Source organism: Callithrix jacchus, chromosome 7 (assembly GCF_049354715.1).
Source record: "Callithrix jacchus isolate 240 chromosome 7, calJac240_pri, whole genome shotgun sequence".
NCBI lineage: Eukaryota > Metazoa > Chordata > Mammalia > Primates > Cebidae > Callithrix > Callithrix jacchus.
Window position 1 is genome coordinate 60,382,761 of NC_133508.1, and position 18,155 is coordinate 60,400,915.

At 48.1% G+C, this 18,155-nt stretch overlaps 1 pseudogene across 1 annotated transcript in view; it reads left to right on the plus strand.

Annotated features, from left to right (window-relative positions):
* LOC100415124 (U2 small nuclear ribonucleoprotein auxiliary factor 35 kDa subunit-related protein 2 pseudogene) overlaps positions 1–18,155 on the plus strand; it is a 75,972-nt pseudogene that overhangs the window by 27,530 nt on the left and 30,287 nt on the right. Inside the window, exon 1 of the transcript XR_013520601.1 lies at positions 1–17,906. This exon is cut by the window's left edge and continues 27,530 nt beyond it. The product of XR_013520601.1 is annotated as a U2 small nuclear ribonucleoprotein auxiliary factor 35 kDa subunit-related protein 2 pseudogene (transcript). The remainder of the gene's footprint in view (positions 17,907–18,155) is intronic.

Consider the following 18,155-nt stretch of genomic DNA (forward strand, 5'->3'; position numbering starts at 1 on the left):
TCTCAACTTCAGGGCAAGTATGAATCCCCATCTTCATCGTCCTTCTATCTAGCTAGCTCCCTTGCAGGCCCCCTCCTCCTAGCCCTTCCTCCTCCTAGCCCTTCCTCCTCCTGCCTCTGCCGTCTTGGGCACCTTAGCCTACTACGCAGCCAGGACAACCTCATCCATTCCCAGTTATGTTCCTTAAGCTGAGCAGTGCCCTTCCTGAGCCCCTGATTCATAAACACAGCACCTCCTAAGACATCTCTGCTTGATGACTCCCCTTCACCCAACTCAACTCAACCAGCTCCAAGCTCATCATCTCACGCTCACCTGCCACCAGCCTCTTCTCGTTTCTCCGTCTCAGGGCAACACACCTGGATGTTGTCCCAGCTGATTTCTGCTCTCAGCTCCCACATAAGTTTTCCAATCCAGTGCATTTTATCTCCTTAATTTTGCTCCAGAATCTGTCCCTTCCCAGTCTTCCTGTCCCTCTGCACTTCAGGTCCCCTAGTTCAGGACTCCATAATCTCTCACCTGGATGACTCTAAAAGCCTCTTAGACGGCCTTCCTGGCTCTAGTCTCACCCTTACTTTGGACGGGGGGCTCATTCTGAGACACAAATCTTGTCCTTGCTTTGTTTCAACCCATCAGTGGCTCCACAGTACAACTCAAAGTCCTCCCTTTCAAAGCTCACCTGGACAGAGCAACACTCTCCTCTCCACCCCACCCTCTCAGCACCTGGCACAGTGACATTTACTGCGCTCTTAATGCTCAGTACCATGGCAAGCCAGTTATCTTTGTAGCTTTATCTCAGCCTCATGCCATTTCCATGATTATTATTCCTGACTTACAGATGAAAAAGCTGAGGAAGAGGGAGGCTAGGTAGTTTGCCCAAGGCCACAAAGCTAGTAAGTAGCAGATTTGTATCCAGGTCTCTCTGGATCCAAAGCTGGTACCGTTAGCTGTTCTAATCTTGAGCCACCTCGTCCCAGTTACATAGTCTTCTCCTTTTTTATATTTTGCCTGGCATCTCAGAGGATGCCTGGCATATGACAGATGTTTGTTGAATGAACAAATCTATCTGCACTCCCATTTAATTCTTTTTTTTTTTTTTGAGACGGAGTTTCGCTCTTGTCACCCAGGCTGGAGTGCGGTGGCACAATCTCGGCCCACGGCAACCTGTGCCTCCTGGGTTCAAGCAATTCTCTTGCCTCAACCTCCCTAGTAGCTGGGATTATAGGCGTGGGCCACTACATCTAGCTAATTTTTGTATTTTTAGTGGAGCTGAGGTTTTACCATGTTGGCCAGGCTGGTCTCAAACTCCTGACCTCAGGTGATCCACCCACCCCGGCCTCCCAAAGTGCTGGGATAACAGGTGTGAGCCTCCATGCTTGGCCCCATTTAGTTCTTACAACAACCCTAGGAACTACAAAAGTTTTAAAAACAAAGTCATATTATGTAATATTTGATGACTATAAAAAAAAGTATGTTGAATATCTTGTGTATGAAGACAAACACTTGCGATCCCATGGCCTCAGCTTAGGAACTAGACCTTCACCAGCACCACTGAGGCCACCTGTGTGTGCCTACTCAGTCCTACTCCCTGCCTTCCTCCAGACGTAAACACTATCCTGAATTTTGTGGTCATCATTCCCTCGCTTTGAAAAAAAGTAATTTTACCAAATGGGGAGGATGCTGGGCAACACATTATTTTGTTTATTGACCTTTATATAAACAGCACAGTGTGCGTGCATTCTTCTTTGGCTTGATTGTTTTTCATGCATCACTATGTTTCTAAAATATGTATGTGACTTTGCATCTTTGGCTGGCCTCCATTCCTTTTTCCAGCTGTCTAGTACTCTATTGTCAAATAGAATTCAGTGACTTTGGGCCAGGCACGATGGCTAACACGTGCAATCCCAGCACTTTGGGAGGCCAAGGCATGCGGATCAGCTGAGATCGGAAGTTTGAGACCAGCGGGACCAACATAGAGAAACTCTGTCTCTATTAAAAATGCAAAATTAGCTGGGTGTGGTGGCATGTGCCTGTAATCCCAGCTACTCAGGAGGTTGGGGCAGGAGAATCTCTTGAACCCGGGAGGTGGAGGTTGCAATGAGCTGAGATCAAGCCATTGCACTCCAGCCTGGGCAACAAGAGTGAAACTCCAGCTCAAAAAAAAAAAAAAAAGAGAGAATTCAGTGACTTTATCCATTCTCCAGTCAATGAGCACATGGATTGTTTCCAGTTTTTCGTTATCACCAGTAAGGCTGCCATGATCATTCTTATACCTATGTCTTGGTGCACACATGTAGAAGTTTCTCTAAGCTACATACCTAAGACTGTAATTGTGGGTCATTGGGTATGCACATAATTAACTTTACAAGATGTTTCCAAGTGATTTTCTGAAGTGCTTGTATGGACTAACATTCTTCCCTCCCTTCTCCGCAGTGGATGAGAGTTCTAGTACCTCCATATCCTCCCCAACATAGTATGACCAGATTCCTTCACTGTTCCTCACATGGTCTTCATGTGCACCTCCCTAATAAGATGAGACATCTTTTCATATGTTTATTTTGCATTCTTGTTTCTTTTCTGTAAATTGGCTGTCCAGTCCTTTTGCCCACTTCTCTATTAGGTTGGTTAGCCTTTGCTTATTGGTTGGAGGCATTCTCGGAGAAGTTTTTTTTAAATTTTTTAGTAGAATTAGAATCTGAGATCCAAGTTCATGGAGGACAGAGCCAGCCCCAAACCTACGTATGGCTGCTTCCAGGGCCCGTAGTATCCACCAATTGTCTCTCATTCATTCATTTTTCTTTCTTTCTTTCTTCCTTTTTTTTTTTTTTTTTTTTGAGATAGAGTCTCACTCTTTCACCCAGGCTGGAGTACAGTGGCGTGATCTTGGCTCATTGCAACCTCTGCCTCCCAGGTTCAAGTGACTCTCCTGCCTCAGCTTCCCGAGTAGTGGAGACTACAGGTGTGTGCCACCATACCCGGCTAATTTTTTTTTTTTTTAGGAGAGTCAGGGTTTCACCATGTTAACCAGGCTGGTCTTGAGCTCCTGACCTCAAGAGATGTGCCTGCGTCAGCCTCCCAAAGTCCTGGGATTACAGATGTAAGCTGCTGCACCTGGTTCATTTATTCATTTCTCAAATGTCTACTGATGACTTTCTCAGTAAATACTGGAGAGGGAGTAGATGGTTGTGGTTAACAGTGTAGATTCTGGAGCCCCCTACCTAGATTTTCATCTCTGCCTCTTACTAGTTGTGACCGTAGATACATTTCTAAACTACCCGTGCCTTAATTTCCTTTCTATAAAATAAGGATGTTAATAAAGTCTCTCCCTCACAGGGCTGATGTATGAGGACTGATGAATGAGTTAATTCAAATAAAAGGGCTTAGGAGGCCGGGCAGTGCACAGTCAGTGCTGAATAAATAAATAGCACATGCCAGGCTCTGGGCCTGCAGCACATCGTTCTGGGGACACAGGAATGAAAAAAGACAGACAGTGACACGGACGTCATGCAGCTCACTGTCCAACAGAAAGAGACAAACACAAAACAAGTAAATAAACAAAATAATGTGGCTGTGATAAAGGCAAGGAAGAAAACCGCAAGGTGACAAGACAGAGGGTGAGGAGACAGAGAGAGTGACCAGGCAGTGACTCAGCTGAGGGGTCATGCAGGGACAGCCCCCTGTAGGAGTTAACATTTAGGCTGACATGTGGAGGAGGAGAAAAAGCCACCCAGGCAAAGAGCAGAAGAAGATGGCTTAGCAAAGAAAAGGGAAGGTGCAAAGGCCCTGAGGCAGGAAGAGCTTGTCATTTCAAGAACTGCAAGGAGAACACTGTGGCCGTGGCTGTGGCTGTGGCTGCAGCCAACTGAACACAGAGATGACAGCAGGAAGAAGGTGGGGAAGCACGAGGGCAAAGGGTCTGGATTTTATTCCAAGTGCAGTGGGTGGTTTTGGACAGCAGAGTGTTGTGATCTGATTTATGTCTTTATTGTATTTTATTGAAACAGAGTCTTGCTCTGTCCCTTAGGCTGGAGTGCAGTGGTGCTATCTCGGCTCACTGCAACCTCCGTCTCCCAGTTTCAAGTGATTATCGTGCCTCAGCCTCCAGAGTAGCTGGGATTACAAGCGCCCACCACCACACCCAGCTAATTTTTTTTTTTTTTTCTTGTAGAGACAGGGTTTTGTCATGTTGGCCAGGCTGGTCTCAAACTCCTGACCTCAAGTGATCCACCTGCCTTGGCCTTCTAAAGTGTTGAAATTAGAGGCGTGAGCCACCGTACTCAGCCTGATTTGTGTCTTTAAAAGATCACTCTGACTGCCATCAACTATCTATGAACTGATCTAAATACTTCTTGAAGCCACTAGTATTTTTAGCCAATACCCCCTCTGTTCGAAGCAAAACTTCCCTTTATTGGTCTTAAATTTAATTCTTTCGGGTTTCAAGGGGAGCCCCCTTCTGTCTCCTATCTGAGGGTTAGTGGCCCAGTGCGAGATCTCTAGTAAAGATTTTTACAGAGCGGGTGGGAAGAGGGTCTCCCAGTTTACACCTTACTTACTCTGTGATGTTTCACCACCTGTAAAATGAACGTAATGAGAGTGGCCATCTCAAGAGGCTTCTACGATGAAATGGGACACAGCTTGGCAGCAGGGAGTGATGAATATAGGCTGGCTTCCATGCAGATAACAATTCTGGTGATTAGGAGGAGGATGATAATGATAGGAATGATATTGAAGATGATGAGGAGGAGGATGGTGGTGATGATGATGTTGGTGATGATGTTGATGGGGATGATGGGGATTCTGGGGTGTGATACTGGGTAAGTCAGTGAACCACATTTTCCATGTCTATCAAGTAAGGGTGTTGGACCAAATGATCTGTGGGGGCCCATCCAGGTCTGATGTTCTAGAATTTTCTAGTTTAGGCTTTTTCCTCCTCCTTTCAGCCTGGGTTACTCTCTTCCCTGCAATTTTGGTCATCCTAGTGACATGTGATGAGAGATGGAGTATTATAGTAGAGAGAAAACTGACGTGGAGTCAGGCAGCTGGAGGTTCCAGCTGCACCATTTACGGTGGAGTCTTCATCATGGTGCATTTAACTTACACACTTTTGTAAAATTTTGAGACAGGGTCTTCCTCTGTCACCCAGGCTGGAGTGCAATGGCATGAACTTGGCTCACTGCAACTTCCACTTCCTGGGTTCAAGTGATTCTCATGCTTCTGCCTCCCGAGTAGCTGGGATTACAGATATGCACCACCATGCCTGGCTAATTTTGTAGTTTTAGTAGAGACAGGGTTTCACCATGTTGCCTAGGCTGGTCTCGAACTCCTGGCCTCCCAAAGTATTGGGATTACAGGCGTGAGCCACTGCACCCAGCCTAATATGCACACATTTAAACATGCGTGTAAAGGGAGGGGAGATAGCATGTTGTGAATGAATCGCTGCTATAGAGTCACACTCCCATTCCACTTGGTGAGCACCCACCCCTTGAGGGGGAATGTGACTTGCCACAATGTGACCTGTCCCCCCACTGGCCCAAGTTCCTGCACATTCAGCCTCATGTGGCTCTCATCATGCTGAGTGTGATCCTGGCGTTCAAAGGGTTTTTGTAGCCAACCATTTCACCTGTGGTAAGCGGAAGGCGAAGCTTTCCGTAACAACACCTGAGAAAAAAAGAACCTGCTGTATTAGCTGTCAGCTGTTGAAGGACTTTGCTGTCTGTTTCACTGAGAAACAGAAGCAATTAGAAGGAAAATTCCTCAGACTCCACCTCTCCCTTCACTTCCGCATGTACCAATGCCTGTTACCTGGAGGCCTTGTGTGCATTCAAATTTGATGCCCTCCATGGGGCACTGCCCTTTGTCCTCTCTCACCTCCTCCAGGACAACAATGAGCAATTCTTTGTGTCTCTCCCTCAGTGCCAGGGGTCCCCCTTTTGTGCTGGCTCATTCACATCAGCACATAATCGGCTGCTGTTCCCTTCATCTTACACACACAGGCGTGCGTGCACACACGTACAAACCCATGCACACACACCCACACCGCCATATTTCTTTGCTCTCCCAGGAAAACATCTCACAGAGTTTTCTGGGTTGACCATCTTCATTCCTCCTTCCTTTTCTCTCTCCAGCTCTCTCTGGGGCTTTCACTCCCACTGCTCCACTGAAACTGCTCTTGTCGAGGTCAACGATGACCTCCAGCTGACAAACTCAACAGTCCCATCTGTCCTCAACATCGGCCCTGGGCCAGCGACTGTGCCCTCCTCCCTGCTGGATGTCCTGCCCATTTCTTCCTAGGCCCCCTCTCTCCTGGTCCTCCCACCTCACAGGATCCCTTGTCAGTTTCCTTTGCTGGTTCTCCCTCATGTCCCCAACTTCCACAGGCCAGGGTGCCCCAGAAGTCAGCCTTGGGACTTCTTCTCTTCTCTAGCTCACTTCTGGGTGCTCTCGCTCAGTCCCGAGGTGTTCATACATTCTCTCTGCAGTTGGCTGTAGATGAGTATCTCCAGCCCAGCCCCTCCAGCTCAGCATCAGGCTCACATGTCTCCAGTCAGATATCCAATAGGAACCCAAACTGGATATATCTACAGATGAATTCTTCATTTCACCCCCAAATGTAATCGTCCCTGGGTCTTCCCATCCCAGCAAAAGGCAACTCCATCCTTTCATTGTTCAGGTCACAATGTGGGCTGTCCTTGACTCTGCTTTCTTACACCTGCATCTGACCCATCAAGAATAGCATGAGCTCCACCTTCCAAAGCTTCCACAATTTCACCATCTCCACTGTTCCTACCTGTGTCCGAGGTACCACCATTTCTTGCCTGGGGTTGTGTAAGAGCCTCCTAGTGAGGGTCCCTGCTTCCAGCCTAATGCTCCCTGCAGCCTTTATACCCCATAGAGTAGCCAATGTGATTTATTTACTTATTTATTATTTGGAGACAGAGTCTCTCTCTATCCCCCAGATTGGAGTGCAGCGGTGTGACCTTGGCTCACTGCAACCTCTGCCTCCAGGGTTCAAGTGATTCTCATGCCTCAGCCTCCTGAGTAGCTGGGATTACAGGCACCAGCCACCGTGCCCAGCTAATTTTTTATTTTTAGTAGAGACAGGGTTTTGCCATGTTGGCCAGGCTGGTCTCAAACTCCCTGAACTCAGATGATCTGCCCGCCTCGGCTTCCCAAAGTGCTGGGATTACAAGAATGAGCCACCGTGCCTGGCCAATGTGATCTTTTTAAAACATGAGTCAAATTACTTCCTTCCTCTGTTCAAATCCCCCAGGGGCTCCCTTCTCACTCAGAGAAAATCTTAACACTGTTCCATGGCCTAGAAAGTCCAACCTGAGCTGTGCACACCCTTCCCCACCTTACCGCCTGTTGCTTTTCGCTCCCTTGCCCCGCCACACTGACCTCCCTGCTGTCTTTGAGCAGCCAAGCACAATCACACCTCCAGGCCTTCGCCCTTGTATTCTGTCTGCCTAGAGAAGATAACTGCCCCTGCCCATTTATCCATGGCAGGGCTCACTCCTGCTCATCACTAGGCTAGCTTCTCTCTGGCCATCCTGCTGTATATACTATAGCACCCAATCCTCTCCCACCTCTCCCACTCTCCGGCCCCTCTTCCTGCTTTACTTTTCTTCATGGCATTCATCACCTTCGAACTGACGTTTCTTTACTGTTTGTCTCTCCCACTGGAATGTTGTAGTCCTCATCATCAGCAGAGACTTGATTTCATCCTCTACTATATTATCCTGAAGAGTGTCTGGCTCATGGTGGCTGTTGAATAAATATGTGTTAAGTGCATGAAAGCATTTGCATAACTTGGAAGCTATTTGTTGGTGTCCACTGCTCTCCAGCCTGGGCGACAGAGTGAGGCCCTGCCTCAAACAATAATAATAATAATATTGGTGAGGACTAGGTGCTAATCCCAGTACTTTGGGAGGCTGAGGTGGGTGGATTGCTGGAAACCAGGAGCTCAAGACCAACCTGGGCAACATAGTGAGACCCTGTCTCTCAAAAAATTTTAAAAAGTAGCTATGCATAGTGGCACATGCCTGTGGTCCCAGCTATTCAGGAGGCTGAAGTGGGAGGATCACTTGAGCCCAGGAGATCAAGACTACAGTCAACCGTGATCATGCCACTGCACTCCAGCCTGGGAGTCTGAGGGAAACTGTTTCTATACTGGTGAGGATATTGGTAGCTAGAGAATCTCAGGCATTATCAGTGAAAGTGTGCTTTGCTATTACCCTAGTGTGAGGCAAGTCCTTTGACTCCTGAATCCTCAATCTAGGAATTTACCCTTAGGAAATTCTTACCCAATGGCAAAAAGATGCAGAGATGTTCACAGAACTTTTTTATTCATAATAGTGAAAAATTGGAAATGACACCAATGTCTAACCATGCGAGGGTTGTTAAAATTATGATAGCGCCATATAATGAATACTAAGAGGTCATCAAACATGATGTTGGCTAAGGATACTTCATGAAACTTGAGAATATGTTTATAATCTATTATCAAGTGAACATTTTTTTAAAACCAACAGGCCAGGCATGGTGGCTCATGCCTGTAATCCTAGCACTTTGGGAGGCCGAGGTGGGTGGATCACCTGAGGTCAGGAGTTTGAGATCAGCCTGGCCAACATGGTGAAACCCCATCTCTACTACAAATACAAAAATTAGCCAGGCGTGATGGCACATGATTTTAATCCCAGCTACCTAGGAGGCTGAGGCAGGAGAATCTCTGGAACCGGGAGGTGGAGGTTGCAGTGAGCCGAGATTGCACCACTGTATTCCAGTCTGGGCAACAGAGCGAGACTCCATCTCAAAGAAAAAAAAAAAAAAACCGGCCGTGCACGGTGGCTCACGCCTGTAATCCCAGCGCTTTGGGAGGCCAAGGCGGGTGTATCACAAGGTCAAGAGGTCGAGACCATCCTGGTCAACATGGTGAAACCCCGTCTCTACTAAAAATACAAAAAATTAGCTGGGCATGGTGGCACGTGCCTATAATCCCAGCTACTCAGGAAGCTGAGGCAGGAGAATTGCCTGAACCCAGGAGGCAGAGGTTGCAGTGAGCCAAGATCGCGCCATTGCACTCCAGCCTGGGTAACAAGCGAAACTCCGTCTTAAAAAAAAAAAAAAAAGCCAACAAAATTCAGAGCAACATGTAAAGTGTGATGTCATTCTTGTGTACACATATTTGTGCATATTCAAACCCGGGAAGCTATTTAGAAAGAGGACACCAACATATTTAAAATATGGTGGTTTTCACTGTTGAATCAAGGTGGTGGGGTGTGTAGGGGGGTTCACTGTGTTATTCTTTCAAACTTTCTGGATGTTTAAAAAATCTGGGCCAGGTGTAGTGGCTCACGCCTGTAATCCCAGCACTTTGGGAGGCCAAGACAGGCCTTGGCAGGATCGCTTGAGCCAGGAGTTTGAGACCAGCCTGGACAACATGGTGAAACCCCATCTCTACAAAAAAATATAAAAATTAGTCGGGTGTGGTGGTGTGCACCTGTAGCCCTCGACTCAGGAGGCTAAGGTGAAAGGATTGCTTGAGGCTGGGAGGTTGAGGCTGCACTGAGCCAAGATTGCATCACTGCGCTCCAGCCTGGGTGAAAGAGTGAGAACCTGTCACAAAAAAAAGAAAAAAAAGAAAAAGTCTATTTAGGTGTGGTGGCTCACGCCGGTGGTCTCAGCACTTTGGGAGGCTGAGGCAGCAGAACCACTTGAGGCCAAGAGTTAGAGACCAACCTGGGCAATGTAGTGAGATCCAACCTCTAAAAAAATTTTTTTTTAATTAGCTGGATGTGGTAGCAAATGCCTGTGTTCCCAACAGCTCTGGAGGCTGAGGTGGGAGGACTGCTTTGAGCCCAGGAGGTCCAGGCTGCAGTTAGCCCTGATTGTGCCACTGTACTCCAGCCTGGGTGACAGAATGAGACCCTGTCTTGAAAAGAAAAGAAAGAGGGAGGGAGGGGAAGGAAGGAAGGAAGGAAAGAAAGAAGAATGGAATGGAGGGAGGCAGAAAGAGAGAGAGAAAGAAAGAAAAAGAAAGAAAGAAAGATCTTACAATAAAAAATTGAAAGACCTGTAATCACAGCATTTTGGGAGGCTGAGGTGGGTGGATCACTTGAGGTCAAGAGTTGGAGACCAGCCTGGCCAACAAGGTGAAACCCCACCTCTACTAAAAATACAAAAATCAGCTGGGCATGGTGGCCTGTGCCTGTAATCCCTGCTAGTTGGACAGCTGAGGCAGGAGAATCGCTTGAACCCAGGAGGCAGAGGTTGCAGTGAACCAAGATCATGCCACTGTACTCTAGCCTGGGTGACAGAGTAAAACTCCATCTCAAAAAAAATTTTTTTTTTGAAAGAAAATATGGTTATTTGGGGGTAGAAGGATGTAGGGAGATTGCTTTTCTTCTTTACCCCTCATGTATTTTATTTGCTTTCCTATAATGAGCGTCTACCACTTTTACACAACTAATGAATTGATATCAAAATGAAATACAATTCTTGTCAAACAAAATGTTTAAATTTTAAAAATAAACAGTAGTTGTCTTGATAGTTTAAAAAGATGGGCCAGGCATGGTGGCTCACACCTGTAATCCCAGAACTTTGGGAGGCTGAGGCGGGTGGATCACAAAGTCAAGAGATCAAGACCATCCTGGCCAACAGGGTGAAACCCTGTCTCTATTAGAAATACAAAAATTAGCTGGGCGTGGTGGCGTGTACCTGTAGCCCAGCTACTTGGGAGGCTGAGGCAGGAGAATTGCTTGAATCTGGGATGCAGAGGTTGCAACAGTGAGCTGAGATCACACCATTACATTCCAGCCTGGTGACAGAGCGAGACTCTGTCTCAAAAAAAAAAAAAAAATGGAAGACAACACAAATACCTGTAAATAGAGAACTGAGTACGTAAATTATGGTAATCAAACAAACATTCCTCCCCTGTTTAAAAATATGTTATAGAAAAGATATTTACAGTAATTTGGTAAGCGAAAAAAACAGGCCATAAAACAGATGGTAGAGTCTTACGCCAATTTTGAAAAAAAAGAGTATATGTTGCCCACCCATAGAAAAAACTGGAAATATCCATGCCAAAATGTTAGCAGTGGTTTTCTTTGGGAAATGGAATGACAGGTGTTTTTCCTTCCTTCCTTTTGCTTATTCATATGTCGTAAATTGGTTTTATCCAGTAGAACTTTCTGTGATGATGGAAATGTTCTCTATCTGCCTCGTTCAGTGTTATCATAGCCACTAACCACATGTAGAGTACTTCAAATATGGCTAGTTGTCTGGGCCTAGTGGCCCACGCCTGTAGTCCCAGCACTTTGGGAGGTCCAGATGGGCAGATCACTTGAGCCCAGGGGTTTGAGACCAGCTAGGGCAAGGTAGCAAAACCCTGTTTCTACAAAACAAAAATGCAAAAATGAGCTGGGTGTGATGGTGTGTGTCTGTAGTCCCAGCTACTTGGGAGGCTGAGCTGGGAGGATTGCCTGAACCCAGGAGGTCCAGGCTGCAGTGAGCCATGATTGTACCACTGCACTCCAGCCTGAGCAGCAGAGCAAGACCCTGCCTCAAAATAAATAAATGTGGCTAGTGAGACTGAAAAATAAAATTTTTGTTGTATTTAATTCTAATTAATTTAAACTTAAGTGGCCACATGTAGCTAGAGGCTACTGCATTGGGCAGCATAGTTCTCAAATGTTTACCAAGAACACACATATCGGCTTTGCAAAGAGGGAAAAAAGCTTTTCCTCCTTTTTTTCCCTTGTATGGTTATTTGATCTGCCATGGCTTTTTGCAGAGCTCATTTGAGATCCCAGGGAGAGGCAGTGAATGCAAGGGCTTTGCAAACTGTAAAGTGCTGTTCTCAGGAGGTGCTGCCGTATGAGACTCTTTTTCCCCTTGCCTGGAATCCTTTTCCTCCTGTCCCCATGGGCTCCCAGCTAAGATAGAGCCCTGACCGGAGAAAGCATCTTCAGATAGTCTCTCAAGGCGAAAGAGGGTGTCCTGGGGTCTGGCCCCTGCAGCTAAGGCTCTCTCCTGAAAAGACTTTCCAGGAAGTGTTCATTCATTCATGCATTCATTCAACAACCATTACTAGCCCTCCTTCTTCTCACGAGTCACTGCACTAGGCCCTGAGTAGAGTGGGGTGGCTCAAAGTCTAGGCTTTGGGAGGTGAGTGGTAAGTCACAGGGCTGGGACACAGAATTTCAGCTCAGCCCCCCGTGGGCATGCCCCTTAATCTTCCTAAACTTCTATTTTTCTCTTCTGTAAAAGCAGGAAAATAGTGATTATTTTGCCAATAGGGTCAATCAGGGCTGGGAAAGTGAATTACAGAGGCCTGCAGAGACATTCATGATCAAAGAATATGCTTTCCTGAGAGAATAAGTGGGTAGTGACAGCCAACTTCAATGCCCATGTAGATGTTTTATTAATAATATTTTATCAGAACACATCAGAGTTTCTTTAAGAGTAGTTAAAATATCAGCCAGGCACAGTGGCTCACACCTATAATCCCAGCACTTTGGGAGGTGAAGGTGGGTGGATCAACTGAGGTCAGGAATTCAAGACCAGCCTGGCCAACATGGTAAAACCCCATCTCTACTAATTATACAAAAAAATCAGCCAGGTGTGGTGGTGGATGCCTCTAGTCCCAGCTATTTGGGAGGCTGAGGCAGGAGAATTGCTTGAACCTGGGAGGCAGAGGTTGCAGTGAGCTGAGATCACTCCATTGCACTCCAGCCTGGGCAACAAATGCGAAACTCCGTCTAAAAAAAAAAAAGAAGAGTAGTTAAAATATCAAGCTTAAGGAAACCAGGAAAAAGGTGTTATCATTCATCTGTACAGCATTTGTTGATTCCCAATGAAGTTCCAGGCCAAGGTGGAGTAGGGGATCAGTCTGGGAATACAGACCTGGGTCATGGCCTTGCCCTTGGGGACCTGATAGGAGAAGACATGTCAGGAAATAGCCTTTTTATTCATTCATTCCTCTGGCATATGCCAGCCCTCTAGGGACCTAATGAAAGACATCCACAGCCTCGCTCTCAGGAAACTTTTAAAGGAAGTGGGGAGGCAGATATTCTTCAAATAGTCACTCAAATACATAATTATAAACAGTGATAAGGGTTAAGCAGAGGAAGTACAGAGTGCTATGAAGACATCACGGGGACCTTGACATACTGCTGGTGATGAGAGGGTCAGAGATGGCATCTCTGGAGAGGTCAGCATCTGAAGGAGTTGAATAAGGACTGATAGGGTGGGGAAAGATGAGGCAGAAACAGCACGTGTGAAGGCCCCGAGCTGGGAAAGAGCAGGGTGCTTGTGAGGCCAGTGTGGCGTGAACCCAGCTGGCAGAAGGGAGGGGTGCAGTATGCAGCTGAGGCTCTAGTGGACCACAGTAAGGAGCCAGTGAAGGCTTTATAGGGAAGGACAGTGAGGACAGCTGTCCATTCTGGATGGAACACTGAAGGGGCAGAGTGGACGAGGCATGGGCATGTTGGCAGCCTGTGCCAGGGAGACAGCATGAGGTTGAGAGAAGGGGAGAAATTTGAGGGCTGTTTGGGAGGTAAGTGGAGCAAGACTTGGGGTTAGATTGGCCCTGGGAGAGGTGGCAGGAGGGGTCCCAGTGGGTAAGCTCTGTGGCCCAGGAAGGGCTAGCTAAAGCCTGACCTGGGGAAGCCTCCCAAATGGAGCAGATCTCCCCAGCTTCATGAAATGGGTTGCAGCACTCCTGGTGGAGAGAAAGGGGAAAGACGTCTATTCCTGGGGAACAGAAATTCAGCTGGTTGTCAGTGAAATGAAACTAACATTGATTGAGTATGGACCATGTACCAAGCCCTTTCTAAGTGCTTTACCTTCATCATCTCGTTTAATCCTCCCAACAACTCTACAAGGTCAGTGTTATCACTCTCATTTTACAGCCCAGGAAGCTGAGGCTCAGAGAGGCGCTGAGACTGGGATGTGGACTCCAAGCAGGCTGACCCCATCCTGCCTTTTAATCATGGCATCAAACTGCTCTTGTGGTTTGGGATGATTAGAGTCTGAGAGAGTTGGAGAGGGTAAGGAGAGGGTTGAGTCTGAGGCTAAGAGATGGGCTGGGACCAGATCCCAGGGTCTGCTGGTGTCAGACTTGGGGGTATTGACATCATTGCAGATGAGTGGGTAGCACATTCTTAGGGAGAGGTGGGATCACGTGTGCTTTTCTGAGAAGTCACTCTGGGATGGAACACAGAGGAAGAAAAAAAAAAAACAGAGGAGAGTGAGGCAGGGCATGGGTGAGTATGAGTCTAGGGGAGCAGAGCTGTGGGAAGGGTGAGCATCAGGCAGATAGTTCCAAGGTAGGTCTAACAGGTGACTGGGTGGTGGGAAGTGAGGGGTGAACAATCAAATGTGGGTAAAGGGTCACAATGGTTTTATTCATTCACTCAGCAAACTTTTTTTTTTTTTGAGACAGTCTTGCTCTGTCGCCAAGGCTGGAGAGTAGTGGTGCCATCTCAGCTTGCTGTAACTCTACCTCCTGGGTTTAAGCGATTTTCCTGCCTCCTCAGCCTCCCAAGTAGCTGGGATTGTAGCTGACACCACCACGCCTAGCTAATTTTTGTAATTTTTAGTAGAGATGAGGTTTCACCATGTTGGCCAGGCTGGTCCTCAACACCTGACCTCAAGCGATCCGCCTGCCTCAGTTTCCCAAACTGTTGGGATTACAGGTGTGAGCCACGTGCACAGCGCAGTCACCAAACCTGTATTGAGCACCTACTATGTACCAGGTCCTGAACAAAGTACTAAGAACACAGAGAAAAAGGATGGGATTGTTGGCCAAGAAGGGGCCTGGGAAACCTGGGAGAGGAGAAGGGAAGGGAGGACAGTGATGGGTTTGGCTGGGGATGTACTGAGTTGGCAGGGCAGGGGGCAGCTAGGGGGCAACAGCCAAGTGGCAGCAGCACGCATGGTCTGGGACTCAAGAAAGAGGTAGAATTTGAGATGCATGATGAAAATCAAATCTTGAGCACAACTTGGTAAACTTACCGAAAATCATTGACTTGTACCCTTAAAGTGAATGAATTGTATGATTTATAAATAATACCTGGATAAAGTTTTAAAAATACAATTAGAAGAAAAAACAAGAAGTCTCAAAGTTCCTAGGAAATCATGAAACAAGGAGGGAGAGAACGTTCCAGTCTGAGGGCGGAGGGCGCGAGTGAAACCTGGGGACCTGGCTGGAGTGGACATGGGGTGTGGCTGAAGCCAGGGCCGCTTGGCAGGAATGGATGGAGCTGCAGACTCGCTCCTGGGTGGGTTGTACCAGTCATGTCACTGAGCACTGGCGCTGCGCTCTGCATCCTGGAGCAAATCAATCCTCCAACAACCCCAGAAGAAGGGATGCCAGGTGGGGAAACAGGTTCAGAGAGGTTAAGCAGCTTACCAAGTCACATTGTTATTAAGAAGGTATATATATATATATATTTTTTATGAGTTGGAGGCTCACTCTGTCGCCCAGGCTGGAGTGCAGTAGTGTGATCTTGGCTCACTGCAACCTCTGTCTCCCGGGTTCAAGCGATTCTCATGCCTCAGGTTCCTGAATAGCTGATATTACAGGCTCCTGCCCCCACCCCTGGCTAATTTTTGTATTTTTAGTAGAGACGGGTCCCGTCAAGTGGGCCAGGCTGGTCTCGAATTCCTGACCTTGTGATCCACTCGCCTCGGCCTCCCAAAGTGCTGGAATTAGAGGCATGAGCCGCTTAAGGGGTAGAATCTGAGATCCGTTAGCTCCAGAGTTTGGGCTCTTGAGTAACTCCGTTTCGCCACGTTTAACAAATGTCCCGGGCCTGGCGCTGAGACACTGGCACTTCTATGGCGCCATCTGCTGGCCAAAACGTGCAGTTTGGCAGGCGACTGAAAGGCATTGGTTCCCAGGCTTGACAGGATTCCCTTCTTTCTTTCCTCTTCTCAACTCTTGCTTCTCCCAACAGCCCTGAGTGGGTGGTAGGCAGGAATTGTCTAGCCTCATCTTACTAATGGGGAGACTTCTCAAAGATGACCTGGACAAGTAGAGGAGGCCGTGGGATTCCAACACCCCTCCATGTGGTGCTCTCCACCTCCCGCTCTCCTGTGTGGACTTAGATCCCGGAGCATGTGCACCCCCGGAGCGGGTGAGGCCATTCCCTCCCTGGCTGGCTTGCAGATGGCGGACAGGTTCAGGTAGCGGCCTGACCTACCCAGCTCTGTCTCTGGGGTGGGGTTTGACCTGACACAGGTTTGAGCCTGTGTCAAACCTGGGTGAGGGGTTAGGCCAAGGTTCTCAAGGCCGAGCAGAAAGCTCTCACCCAGCCCCTCCACTGGGGACTACAAACAGGTGACATTTCTGTTTGGGGAGCTGGCTCCCCCTTCCCTGTCCCCAGCCCTTCAGGAATTCTGGGTCTCAGACTCTGGAAGGAGGGAGAGGAGAAAAAGAGAGAGGAGACATAGGCAGAAGTTGGGGGACAGTAGGCCGGGAGAAGGAGGGGCATGGGGGTAGGGCCAGAGCAAGGCCACAGCAGATGACAGTGACAGCAACAGCACTAAGCAGATGCTGCAAAGGTGCTTTAGAGGAATTATGAGTCCTAACCACCTCTGTGGCCCTGAGAGGTGGGGAGGATTGTGACCCTCATTGGCAGTGGAGGCGCAGTGTTTGGGAGCTTGAGTAATGTGCCCAGGGTCACATGGCCAGTGAATATGAAGCCAGAGTCATAACCCAGTGACTCTGATGAGAAGCAGAGAGAAGGAGCAAAGGGTGGACAACAGGCTGGGAGTGGGGACCAAAGGGGTCCCGCTGCCAGACTGTCTCATGGCTGTCATCGTGGGCATGAGTGGGTATGTGTGCCAGGGAGGGACAGTGTCTGAGAGTCTTGGCTGTCAAATCTCGGTGACAGCCTGGTGGCATGGGTTGTCTGACTGTGGCTGAGCAATCTGGGTTGTTGAGGGGCCAGGTAGGCTTATTCTCTCCCCCAAGAAGTCTAGGTCAACTTTGAGTCATCCTTCACAGAACAGCTTAAAAGTCACCTTGTCTGGGAAGCCCTCCTGGATGGCTACAATGGGTTTGAATTCCCATGTAACACACTTGGCATGCTTTTCCTGCCAAGTACTGATCATATGTGTAAGTGGTTAAAAATTTGTATTTACTTAGTAGAAGCCCTATGTTCTGATTGAGTTGGAGCTGGCAGTGGGCAGGTACCGGGACTTTAGATAAAACCAGACGTGCAGGGCCAGATTGCAGATGGAAGCCCTGGCCTTGAACATTCATGGTCTTCTGAGCGCCATGCTGTGGACTTTATTGAGAGAACCTAAACTGCTGGTGAATCCCCAAGGCGTTCATTGGAGTTTTATCAAGCCAGCTTTCATTATGTCTGCTTAATGTCCATCTCTCCAAGCTTCCCACCAGACTGCAAAGGCCCAGGTGACTGCCTTGGCCCTACTATGTCCCTAGAACTTAAAAGCCCCGTGAGTGGTTCTGGCATTTAACAAATACATATTAAAGGAAAGAATGAATCAAGGAAGCATAGGTTTGGGTACTCAGCTAGGGAAGCCAGGTTTGTGAGTGAGGAGATGAGGGGATGGGATCTAAGCAGGGCTGGAGTGGGCAGCAGTGGAGACCCACAAGGCCATGAGTGGTCACCTATGTGATGGCGCCTCCTGGAATTGTTCAGAGCGATGCACAGCCAGTGGTAGTGGGCTGGCTTCCCTTAAACACTGTTTAGGGAAGTAGAGCCTGACAGTGGATTTTCAGGAACTGGCGAACCAGGAGGAGCCCTAGGATTCCCTTCCTTCTTGGTCTCCCCGGCACCAGCTCCTTGCTCAGCCTCCTCGCTTCTGCAGTTTCTTGCAGCTGACCCTGAAGAGGCTGTTAAGACCTGGCTGTCACCTCCATAGCTGCTCAGAGGCAGGTGAGTCTGGTTCTCTGATTCTCCCTCCTTGGAGGTGGGCACTGAAGTCAGGCCCAGGGGATGGGAAGGAAGGAGGCCAGGGCTGAAGAAAGCAGCCAGCATGTCCCACTTCCTCCCCAACTGCCACTCCAGGTGGTGACCCAGGTGACTGGGTCTCTCTTTGTCCTCCCTCCCAGACACCCCCTTGTCCTGGGTTCTCAGGAAAGGGAGGAGGCTAAGCAGCTCATCCCAGGCAGTTGGGCAAACCAA